Source organism: Humulus lupulus, chromosome 5 (assembly GCF_963169125.1).
Source record: "Humulus lupulus chromosome 5, drHumLupu1.1, whole genome shotgun sequence".
Classification (NCBI taxonomy): Eukaryota; Viridiplantae; Streptophyta; class Magnoliopsida; order Rosales; family Cannabaceae; genus Humulus; species Humulus lupulus.
The window spans coordinates 171,902,853-171,911,105 of NC_084797.1; the positions used below are offsets into that span (position 1 = coordinate 171,902,853).

Below are 8,253 nucleotides of genomic sequence, written 5' to 3' on the forward strand. Positions count from 1 at the left end.
CGGTTTCAATAATCATAGATTTAGTCCTAGTAGTCACCGTAGGGGTGAGTCTAGTAGAATTTGACCTATAATTATCTATCTTTCGAAATCTAACCTTGTCAAAATAACTAATGAACACCTTTCGTAGGGGGACGAATCAAAGCACCTCGAGGCCCCATTAAGCTATTGACTATGTTAAACCAACGGTGGAGATCGAATAAAATTCTTAAAATAAACTCATTATAAAATTAAAAAATAGTATTTTTATTATTTATTTTTAGAAAATTAATGACTATGGTTTTCCAAAAAAAATTATACAGATTAAAATTTTTAAAACCAAAGTCCTATAATTTCTTATTAATTCTAAAGTTTCACATTGAAACAAATTCAATTAATTTAGAATTAATTTGTTGCTAATTCATATTTAGGTTTAACTAATATAATGAACCTATACAATTAAGTCTAACTCAGGTAAATGGGCCTTAACAATTGGGCTTGTATGGAGGAGGGCTGGGTCCAGTATGTCGTTCCCACTACAAAGGCCCCCTATCTTCCATACAAGGTCCAAAAGACAGGAATTTAAACCTTCGTTTTATTAATTGTTATTAATTGATTAGGCCCACTATAGTCATGCAAAGCAAATGGGCCTTCACAAGTGGAATCACCCACAAGAGATGAATTTAAACTTTACATTTTCTAATGGGCCCAAATAAAACCTATCATTTTATGAATATTTTATTTGGCAAAATACCATATATCTAACAAACATATGGGCCACTATATGCATCTAAGCCCAATTGCAAAAATACCACATATAGTGCAAACAGACATGTTATAATTGGATGGGCCTAATCATGTTACTATATGAGCAATTCTATGAATTTATGCAAAAATACCACAATTTATTTCATTTGCAAAAATACCACAATTAATTATCTAGAATTTATAAAAAAAATTCAAATTAATTAAATTTTTACAAAAAATAAGTCAATTTAAATGAAATTTATCAACAATTAACAATAGTTAATTTAAATTTCATTTATCAACAATCAACTTGGTTTTAGGTTAATTTGAAAAAAAATATATTAATTTAATTTAAATAGGATTTATCAACAATTAACCAAAGTTAATTTAAATCCCATTTATTAAAAAAAAAATTATTAATTGGCTGAAAAACATGATATTTTTCAAAATTTAACCAATTTTAAATTTTAAAATCAATATCTAAACTATTTTCCAAAAATATCTTGTGTTGTTACAACTATTATCTAATATTTTAACCATTTAAAAATAATAAAATACAAATAGTTATAACAAGCCTAAAATATCTCAAATAGTTAAACAAATTCAAATATCCATAAAAATATCTAACTAACAATATTAAATTTTAAATAATTTAAATATTAAAAACTATAGAATAAAAAGATATTTATATTTTCAAATAAAGATTTAATAAAAATATCTAGAATTTAAATGAAAATATCTTAAATATCTGATATCATAATTATAATATTTTAATATATTAAAAGATTTAAAATTAAGTTGTTAGTCTAATTTTAAATTTGAATTTGATTCTTTGTAGAAAATATCTAATTATTAAAATCAACTAACAAAAATATCTTTATTTTAAAAAATTTAAATGATAAAACAAAAAAGATATTTTTAGTTTTGATTATACATAATAAATTTTCACAATTTTAATTTTATTTATTTTTCAAAAAAAAAATTAAAAATTGATGAATAGTACCTGTGGCACTGTTCACGGGGTACTGTTCATCGATGGTGGCTGGTGTGCGCGCGCGCGGGTGGCGTGCGGAGGCGCGCGGGCGTGCGCACGGAGGCGCGCGGAGGCGCGCAGGCGTGCGCGCGGGTGGCGCGCGCAGGCGCGCGGGCGTGCGCGCGCGCATGGGCAGCCAGGCCAAAAAATTTCCAAAAACTTTTTTAAGCAATTTTTCAAACCAAAACCATTTTCTAATTAATTTTTACCATGTTTTACACAAAATAAAGCATATATAAAAATTAAGAGCATAGAAAACACAATATAATAACCTAAAAATTGCTAAAATTCAAATAAAATCAATATTTTCATAAAAACATGAAAAACCATCAAATTATTCAAACATATCATATAATCCAATTTTAAACATGTTCATGCATGAAAATAAAGATTACCAAAGGCTCTGAGGCCAGTTGTTGGTAATAACTTATACAGGATCTTTATTTATTTTCATGTATATATAATATTAAACAAATTAATACGAGATAGCTTAAAACATGTTTCTAAAATTGAATTCAAAGAGAAACAAATAATATAATACTTACAGTATACGCAGCGGAATTAAGAGTCATTCCTTCAGTTTCTCTAACTCTTGTATCCTCTCTGTCGCAGAGTATTATCAAGAAACTGAACCGATCTTCTATTTTCTTCACGATCTTCCAATGTATCCTTAGAACCACCTAGACTAGTGTGGGCAATTCTCAACACATGAGATAGATATAGAGAGAAGAAGAGAAAATACAAAGAGGCTTAGAAAAGGACTTGTGTTTAGAGAGAATATAAAACTATTAGAAAATCTGACTTATCAAAAACCCTTTCTTTTTTTTTTTGACTTCTCTATAAGCACTCCTTTTATAGACTCAATTAGGCCATTTAATTTAATTAAAAAATCAATAAAATAGCAGCCATTTTGAAGCCCTAGGTCGAAATTATCATGGGCTATAGGCCCGTGAAATTTCCCATTTGATTATAAGCTCATTGGACTTAAAATCAAGGCCTGTATTATTTTCTATTGATTTAATTAATTAAATAATTATTTAAATCCTTTATCAAATTAATTATTTATAATTTGAGCCTTGATTTAAACTTATTTATTAATTTAGATATCAATTTATCTTAATTAATAAATCTGCCATAATTTCTCTTTTCTTCTCAAAATTACACAACTCTGTGAAACTATCCAAAATTGACCTGGTCAACTTTGATAATTCTAATTGATGATTAAATCAATTAATTGAGACTATCTAGATGATTTTATCCAAGGTACAATGGGGACCATGGGCCTATGAAATCAAGCTCCAATAAGTTATCGTAAATCTAACAAATAAATTTACTAACTTATTAATTCCTCGTGACTCCGCTATAGACTTGGAATTGCACTCTTGAATTCATAGAACGTTCTATAACAAATATAGATACGCTGTTAATTATCCATTGTTACAACCATAATTGTCACTCAATCCTCTATAGACGGTCTACAATGAGATAGGACTAAAATACCGTTTTACCCCTCATTGTATTTTATCCTTAAAACACTTAGTTCCTTGTAAATGATATTTCAGTAAACTAATTTAATTACTGAAATGAGATCTCTATCATTTAACACCTTGAACCAAACTAAAAGGAAACCATCGTTTCACTTCTTCATCAGAAGCTATAGATGTTCATATCTATGATTAACACTCCCACTCAATTATACTACCGAGTTCCCAAGATGTAAGTATGGGCTAGTCCGTAGGGTAAGCTGGTAACGAACAAGTCAAAGAACTCAAATAATACAATCAGTTAGAATACTAACCACTCAGAATTGAGATTGAATTGACCTATGGTCAACTATATGATATGACTAGAATAGATAATAACGGTATGTTTACTTATCTTATCAACTGTCAATATCGGTCCTGTCCGATGTAACAAATACATCCGATCTTATCTACTTTGCTAATGTTCTGGAAAGAACATAACACTGTAATGTGTAAGTAGATCATATCGTAGATTGGCAAGTCAGTGTAAATCCGGTGCACTGACTAATCTTAGGACTAACTTATTTTTGAACATATAATCATATTTATATTCCACTGTGATTACGTCACTATAAATAAGATTAGCTATATGCTCGGGATTTAATAGAAGTTTATATTAAATAAATAATCATGAAAATAAAACATGTGAGCAAAGTGATTGACCAAGTCAAAAAATGATTTCTATTCTTTTATTGATAATAAAATGAGATTACAAAGAATTTGGGTTTTAATTAGGGCATAAAACCCCAACAAGTGGAAGAATTGAGTTCATTATAGAATGTTTCCATTTGTATACGATGCGGAATCCCATGGTGTGGGAACTTTCTCAACAACTCCTTGAATCTCTCCCAAGCATCACAAAATGATTCATCTTTCTGCTGCTGAAATGACATGATTTCATTGCGAAACTTGGCATTTTTGGTAGGAGGGAAGTACTTCATCAAGAATTTTTAAGACAACTCATTCCATGTAGTCACCGAGTCGGGAGGAAGGGTGTTTAGAAAAGCTCTAGTTCTATCCCTCGAAGAGAAAGGGAACAATTTCAACCTTAGGGTCTCGTCACTCACTCCTTGTAGCTTGAAAGAATCGCTTACCTCCAAAAATGAACGAAGATGAAGATGAGGATCCTCAGTAGGTTGCACACTAAATTGACCCACTATTTACAACATTTGGAACATAACAGGCTTTAACTCGAATTGGGGTCCTTGAATTTCACACCTAACAATGCCCGGATTGAGCTCATTAAACATGGGGGCAACATACTCCCTTACGGCTCTCTCTCTCTATCATCAGCCATAGCAATTGTGTTAGTGACATTATTAGCATCCTCAACTCCTTCTACCTCTTCAACCATATTAATGCGATTATGAGCCCATTGTTCCCTTAGTCTTCTTCTATCTGTTCTTTCAATCTCAGGGTCAATAGAGCTAGTTCAATGTCTTCTTGCTCGTTCATATAGTAAATCACCTGAGAAAACACAAGAGCAAGCAAACAAAGTCAGCTCAACAAAGAAAAAAATAAATTGAAGTAATTTATATTACTAAAATTTCTAATTCCAATCCCCGGCAACGGTGCCAAAAACTTGTTGTGATAAATTTAATATTTGATTTTAAATACACAAGTGCACGTAGTCACACAAGTAATACAATGATAAGTAAATCGTCTCCACAGGGATTGCAAAATAGAAAAATAAGCAAAACTATTACTAAACAACTTATAAGTACTAAAAATCAAATGGGTTGTTTCTAGGATAAACAAAATATTAAAAAGATTGAAATACTGAAATTAAAAACTGAACTGAACAAGAAAATTGAGAGAAATATATGGATTGCAAAATGGACTTGAATTATTGAATTCCCCTATATTAATCATCCTGAACAAATTGCAGACAGATTGCGGAAGCAATATTCTAGCAAAATTCCTAGGTTAATAATAATTCATTTAAACACTCATAAAACTTTCCCAAATTTTATGACATTAATTCTTCTACCTAATTAAACATATTCCTATGAAAAATCAGATTTAAGAATGCAATTCAAAGTTTAATTCTCAAAAGTTACACAAGGCAAATAACATATCCCTATGTTACTTACTAACGTAACCTAACCTAAATTATGGCTTGTGTCATTCAAGTTCTTCCCATTACATTTAATATTTCTAGCATTAAACATAATTAAATAACTTTCCATTGCTGGCCAAACAATAACAAAAAATTAATATAAGTACACTTCAATGAACAAGGGAGATTTTACCAAAATAAAGTGCAAGAAATTGATAGACTATAACATAGGGTTCATCAACAATTCAAGCCACCTAAAAATTAGTTCATGGCTGAGTTCATTAACATTAATCCACAATCAAAACAACTCATAATATGCAGATTTATAAATGAACTCAGAAAATATAAAAATAATTTTTAGGAATAGGAGAAAGAACAAATCCAAAATGATGCTTGAGCTTTCTTTGTTTGTCCTCCTTCTTCCTTGTTGAAATCTGAGTTTCTCTCTTTCTTTTGATTGTTTTCCTTTCCAAAAATGGCTGCTTCTTCAATATTACGGCTGAAGCCTCTTTATGTGTATGCTAGGTTTTCCAAATTGGTCAACAAAGTACCATATTACCCCTCTTCTTGGTAAAAAACATAAGTCTCCTTTCTTTTGTCATTTCTCCCAATTTTTGTCTCATTCTTTCTGTACTTGCCACCTCAGCCACTATTCCAACTCACCCATTGACTTGCCATGTGTTCTAGGTGCCCAAAAACTGCCAAATCAAATTGCTTCAGCAAAATCTGATTTGCTGCAGCAAAACTTGATAATTCAGCCATCAAAAATTCAATTTAGATAGTTTCACTTGTTAGTTCATTCTTTGTGAAAATATTTATCCATGAAGCTACTACCTTTAACCCATTAGCTATTAAAAACTACAAAAATAATTAAACTTAATTAAGAAAATAAAAACTTCAAAGTTAGCTACAAAAGCTAAAAATAAACTAACATCACCCACGATTTTTCCACAATTATAAGTTCAAAAGCACATGAAATAACTCTTTATTCAAGAGTTATCACTCCGCCCCTACCTGATCCCACAAATGGAGGCAATGCCCTCCAAACATCTCATCTTGTAGCGCTCTCCCTCAAAATGTTATTTTCTGCCTCCTCAGTTGTAAGGGCCTTTTCAACCATCTGGGCATAAGAAGTCTCCCTAGGTATTGAGTTAATCTGCACATTCTGGGTTATCATAGCATTTTAGCACCTGGACGAACCTGTCTTGCCCGACTACATCTATAGGCACTAGATCAAGTGGAAACTTTTCCAGCTTATAAAATTTCAGGGTGTACTCAGTAACCGTCGTGCTGACTTGTACCAAACCGGTGAACTCGTTCATCTTTGCCTCCCTAACGGCACTATTGTAGTACTTCTGGTTGAACAAGTCTCTGAAGTCATCCTAACCCATGGTAGAATCATCTTGAGTTTGAGATGCCACCTTCCACCAAATGTGAGCATCATCTAGAAACATGTAAGTGGCATAGGCCACCTTATCATTACCTACCACCCTCATGAAGTCCAGGATGGAGGTGGTCAGGCTTATCCACTGTTCAGCCTTAAGTTGATCTAGTCCTCCCTCAAAGATTGGAGGATGCTGCTTCTTGAACCTCTCGTACATCGACTCCCACCTATTCCAAATATGAGGCTGCTGTACGGCTGGTGCCACAACATGTGACTAGTCAGGTGCAACGTTCCCTAGCGAAATGTGTTATCTTAGAAGGCGGATCTTTTCCTTTTGACTTTGTAGTCTAGCTTGCATGTCAGCAAGCATTTGCTGCTAGTTCTCAGGGACTAGCGGAGGGTATCTGGCCCTGGTTATCATCTCTAGCCTCGTTCTCAGCACCGACTAGTCGAACTGATCGCCTTGGAGGCATAACTCTTCAAGTTTTTCTGCAATCAATGACTCGACTGATCAGACAATGATAACAGGATTTTAAAGTCATCCCACAGTCTAATAACGCAATTAAGAAACATTACGCAGTCACATTGCTAGCAGGTATTTCAACAATTATCCACATACAGTAGCATTACTAATAAGCGTGCCTTATCATAGACACATAGCAATCAAGGGCCAGACCCTATTAGTATATCTCATGCTACCTATTAAACAAGCAGATAAGGCATTCATATTTCATTTGAACAGGCAAGCATATAATCACATATATAGTTACCAAACCCTGAGTCGAGTTATCTTTACTGGCGAGTGCATATGCCCATCCAGTCTTCAAGAACCATTAAACCTAGATCGCTCTAATGCCAAGTTGTAATGCCCTGGATAGCCAAGACCATTACACTGTGTATTTTAATTGGTGTTGGACTTGTTAATCAAGTGGTTTGGATATAAATGTGTTACTAAGTATAATTAATGGATTAGGGTTAAAAGATTTTGATCATAGGAATAATTGTTTTTCATTAAAAAGTGTGACTCCATACATGGGATCCTAAAAAAAATAGGTGTTTACAAGGCATTTACAACCCTCAAAATAATTACAACTTAAGCCAACCTAAGCGGCAAAATTATATTTGGCTACAGTCCCTGTTGATCCCTCGACCGTGGCGGTCTAGCAGCTGTTGATGTACACACTGCCCCTAAAGCTCTCCAACTCACGGCTGGTCCAGCTTTCCCTTCCTTTTACCTGCACCACATGGCACCCGTGATCCAGGCTCATCAAGAAAACTATAAACAACGGATCTAATGAGCAACAAAATATAAGTAGTAAACTTGAACCAACAAATTCAACAAATAACAGGATATAAGCAACAAGTTTTGCAGTAATAATATGCTCAATCAAATACATTTTCCAATCTCATCAATCAATATAGTTAGTTAAGTGCAATCGACTCTTCTATTTATTTAAGTGACGTTCAGACTTAGCGCCCTTAGGCCGAGTCCTCTGGTCTTATGGCCAACCCCGACTCGCTTAGGCCGGGC

General features: G+C 33.1%; 1 non-coding gene across 1 annotated transcript; it reads left to right on the top strand.

The window, feature by feature from the left end:
- Nucleotides 1-4,083: 4,083 nt before the first annotated feature.
- Nucleotides 4,084-4,190, top strand: LOC133781156 (small nucleolar RNA R71). The gene has a single exon (XR_009869950.1). It is a non-coding gene; the product is annotated as a small nucleolar RNA R71 (small nucleolar RNA).
- Nucleotides 4,191-8,253: the final 4,063 nt, after the last annotated feature.